This window comes from Apodemus sylvaticus, chromosome 6 (assembly GCF_947179515.1).
Source record: "Apodemus sylvaticus chromosome 6, mApoSyl1.1, whole genome shotgun sequence".
Lineage (NCBI taxonomy): Eukaryota > Metazoa > Chordata > Mammalia > Rodentia > Muridae > Apodemus > Apodemus sylvaticus.
In genome coordinates, this window is record NC_067477.1 from 53,089,930 (window position 1) to 53,094,658 (window position 4,729).

The following is a 4,729-nucleotide window of genomic DNA, read 5'->3' on the forward strand; positions in this document are numbered from 1 at the left end:
AGACCCAACCAAACGGTGTCCTTTAGAGTTTTCCTTGATCATGCTGTCTTTTATCAGCAATAGAACACTGACTAAAACAGCCAGGGATGGTGAAAGCTAAGAGGGGGTCAAGGTCCAGAATGACTTAGATAAGAGTCCCCAACCAGCAGCTGTTTCCTATCATTGTAGCCAGAAAGTAAGAGGGTCCCCAGGGGACCAGAGAGCTGGCTCAGCAGTTAAGAGCACTGACTGCTCTTCCAGAGGTCCTGAATTCAATGCCCAGCAACCACATGGTGGCTCACAACCATCTGTAATGGGCATCCGATGCCATCTCCGGTTGTGTCTGAAGACAATGAGTGTAATATATAAAATAAATATGGCTGGAGTGAGGTCCCCAGGAACCCAAACTGCTGCTATTCACATTTGGGTAGATATCTCCAGCGATGAATCGGGCCTCACCCGTGTGATAATGGAAAGGCACAGAGGTGAAGGTGGGTTCTTCTTTTTCTTTTGTTCTTGTTTTGTTGTTTTTGCTTTGTTTTGTTTTATGAAACAGGTTCTCGTATAACTCACGCTGCCCTTGAATTTACAGCAATCCTCCTGCCTCAGTCTCCCAAGTGGTAGGATTCCAAGCCAGAGCTACCACCCCCTTATGCTACCTTATAGAAAGACTTCGACTGTTGCTTGGCTTGCTCTGCTTGGGGAAAGTGAGCTGCCACCTGGGAGGGCTGCGGGGCAGCCCCTGTGGAGAGAAACTGAGGCTGCCTGCCAAAGGCTAGTGTCTGCTTGCCAAGCATGAGTCTGAGCCGCTACACCAACGAGCCCGCCAGCATCCTGGGACAGAGTCACCTAGCCAAGTTACCTTGAATTCTTGAACTCCAAAGAACATGAGAGATGATACATTACCATTATTCTATTCATTACATTTTGGGGATTATTTATTATGTAACATTATATAATAAATATATTGAAATTCTTATGTAAGTTGAATTACAGTCAGTTGAGTAATTTTTTTCAAGTTTGCAGTTAGATAGACATTCTAACTGATAAACTGTGCATGAAAATTAAAGAGAAAACAAAAGAGAGAAAAGGGGGCAACTATAACATTTTCCAGTCTGGCAATTTATTCTAAAAACCTGCATTTATGCTAAAGGATAGAAAGTGTGCTTATGTGCAATGTTCTGAATCCAGTCTCTGGGACCACAGATATAGCATACACAATTGTATCCCATTTTCAAGACTCATTAAGGAAAAAAAATAGGAAAACAAATCTAAACCCAGGCCCCACCCTGTCACTGTTGTAATGAGGCAAGGACATCTCACAAACCTTGTTTCTCCATTTGAATGAAGAGAGGGCTGGAGCAGATACATTCTATAGTGCTCTTAAGGTCTGACACTACGCAGTAAAAGAGTGCATCAGAGATGTCTTTTTTATTTTTTTATTTTTTTAAATTTTTTAATTTTATTTATTTATTTATTTATTTATTTATTTATTTTGGTTTTTTGGATTTGATTTGTTCGAGACAGGGTTTCTCTGTATAGTAGCCCAGTAGCCCTGGCTGTCCTGGAACTCACTCTGTAGACCAGGCTGGCCTCGAACTCAGAAATCCACCTGCCTCTGCCTCCCAGAGTGCTGGAATTACAGGCGGGCGCCACCACCGCCCAGCCGGGGATGTCTTTCAAGAACTCTGTTACTAAGGAAAGTTGCAGGAGTGTAAAATCAGCCTACATGTAATAAAGTTCAGAGCCAGCCTGGGCTACAGGTAGGCCTTGGCTAGAAGCTTAGGGGGAAAGACACAGTCCTAGAAAAATGCAAGAAAACTGTCACTGCTGCTCTGTCACTCTGGACAAAAATTGATTAAATGGTCTTAGAAAGAAATTTGGTATTGTGTCAACATTGAGAAGGGGTGGGGTGAGTTCGTGACAGAAAATAATAACACTGTAAATTTAAATGTCAAACAAACAGTATCATTTAAAATTATGTCTATAGATTTTATAATGCAATGAAATTTATCTTCATGCCAAGAAAACATTTTCATGATAGAAATATTTTCCTCTTGCATTTGCGCTTAACAATCATAATTCATTTTTACAATTTCCACCTTTTAAGATTAGGAAAAGTAATTCAAAGATGAAAAATCGAGACTCGAAAAATTTTAACAGAAGAAAAAAATAATCAGGAGGATAACCTTAGGTAGGGTAAACTAAGCCCAGGATCCTTTGCGACTCATGGGTTGATCAAAGGAAGATGTCTATGGTAAGGCAGGTTAGTACAAGGAGAGGGAGTTGGAAAGGCTGCTGACTGGAAAATTGGATTGGGAAATAACCAAACAGGTGGCACAGATCCAAGTGGAATGGAGGTTATAGCATCCTGAGAGGCAAGACCAGTGGAAAGGAAAAAAAAAAACCGGAACTATGCAACAAAATGTGAGAAAGTTGCCCGTCCCGCAGGGAGTAGGAGAAATGGCCAGAGCAGCAGAAATCCCCCTGTTAAGTGTTGTATAGTGTTTTCGAGTTAATCTGCGTCGAAGTCATGTACAAAAAGTCAAGAATTTCCTTTTACGATCACACAGAACGGAGTATAAACACCAGAGTATACACAATTGGAAATAAACATTTGGGGCACGTTGGTTGAGAAGTTAGTGCTCTCCTGTTTTCAAGGGCAAGCAAGATTGAGCAGTAGAGGGACTGTTCGCTATAGCAGCGTGCCGGGTGCCTGCTCCTGGTTAGAGTTAGCATCATTTCTTTGGTGAGTATTAAGAAGGGGCTGAGCCCCACATCTGGCACCGGCTTCCACCCTCTCGGAGCTGAAGATGAACAGATGAGTGGTGAACTCACTTAACGACATCCCCAAGAAGTACACCCCATCCCAAAACTGCCAATTTGGTAAAAATCTAGGAACAAAAAGTCCTCAAAGAACTCTAATCAGGCATTTCCCTCTGTCTTCTCACCAAATTAAAATCAATTTGTACTTTACTACAGAAACCTTCCAGTTAAGTATCTTTAAGAAATTTAAAAGGCTGGGCTGGAGAGATGGCTCAGTGGTTCAGAGCTCTGACTGCTCTTCCAGAGGTCCTGAGTTCAATTACCAGCGACCACAAGGCAGCTCACAACCATTTGCAATGGTATCTGATGCCCTCTTCAGGTGTGTCTGAAGATAGCTAGAGTGTACTCCTGTAAAATAAATAAATAAATCCTAAAAACAAAACCCAACCACATAGCAGCTAATAACTGTAATTACAATCCCAAAGGACCCAACACCTTCTTCTGGCCTCCACAGACACATATGTGGGGCACAGGCATGTTGGCAAAGCACCCCATACATTTAAAATATGAATTAGAATTGGGGATATAGCTTGTTTGGTGGTGGAGTATTTGGTTAGCAGTGACAGGGCCTTGCTTTAGCCCTGCCTAGCCTAGAATTCACTAAGTAAACCAGGCTTGAAATATGGGTAATGCACTCAACTCTTAAGTATTTTAATATGACAATATTTATCAATGTGTAACTTTGAAGAGTTTTTTTAAAGTTTCTATTGAACTTGGGGCATTTAGGCAAGTCCTTTACTGTGGAACTGCATCTCCAGTACAGTTTTTAGACGTGGGCTCTAAATTGTCAAGGCTGGCTCTGAACTGCCTCTATGATGCAGACAGCCTTGAACTTGACATCCTCCTGCCTCAGCCTTGTGAGTAGTTGTAATCACAGGCCTGCACTGTCAAACCTGGTTTAGTCTTATGTTTCTCAGGAAACATGGTTGCAGCAAAATTGTTAACTTTAGTTGTAGAGTGTCATAGCTATGTTAATGACCAACTCTTTAGTCTTATGAAGCTAACATGAAGAACCTGATGCTGAATTTTTTTCCTGTTTCAGTAATAAGTAAAATAATTACAGAAACAAACAACAAAAAAAAATCAGATGAGCAGTGATAGAAGCCTAAAAAACAGCGGCACTGAGTGTACCAGACTTTCTCAGATTGATGAACACAGGATTCAGGAGTCAAGAAGCGACCACAGGCAAATCATAGGATCTATCTAATCAGCCAGGATGTTGCTGCCACTAAACAAGATGAGGCTATGAAGTAAAATGGGGTATGTTGGTACAGAAGGCTGAAGCAGGAGGATTGCTGCAAGTTCTAGGGCTATAAAGCAAAATCGTGTCTCCGCACCCCACCCCACCCCCGCCCTAGACTGAGTAGGACAAGACAAAAACAGTCTTAGATATACAGATTAGAAGCTACCACTGAGTCAAGTCGGGAACCCCAGCTCTTGAGAAGTTAAGGCACAAGAATGGGGGCTCAGCAGTTAAGAGCCCTGACCGCTCTTCCAAAGATCCTGAGTTCGATTCCCAGCAACCACATGGTGGCTCACAACCATCTGTAATGAGATCTGACGCCCTCTTCTGGTGTGTCTGAAGACAGCTACAGTGTACTTATGTGTAATAAACAAACTTAAAAAAAAAAAAAGAAAAAGAAAAAGAAAATTCAAGGCCTTTCTAGGCTACAAGCCAGTCTTCCTTCTTAAGAAAAAAAATCTCCACTGAGATAATCAAAAAGTGACGGCTGTCACCAGTGTAGGGCTTAGAAATAAACATGGTAACTAACGTCATCACCAAAGGTAGCTTCAGTCTTGTAAGGAAATTAGATTGCCCAGGGAAGGTAAAATGAAAGGTGTAATTTTGCCTAGAAATTCACATTTTCCTCCAAAATTCAACCCCCAGACACACGGTCTTCTAGCGTCATCTACATATACCAGA

The 4,729-nt window shown here is 41.7% G+C and overlaps 1 long non-coding RNA gene across 1 annotated transcript; it reads left to right on the forward strand.

Annotated features, from left to right (window-relative positions):
- Nucleotides 1-251: 251 nt before the first annotated feature.
- Nucleotides 252-969, forward strand: LOC127688064 (uncharacterized). The gene is made up of 2 exons (XR_007978530.1): nucleotides 252-470; nucleotides 572-969. It is a non-coding gene; the product is annotated as an uncharacterized LOC127688064 (long non-coding RNA).
- Nucleotides 970-4,729: the final 3,760 nt, after the last annotated feature.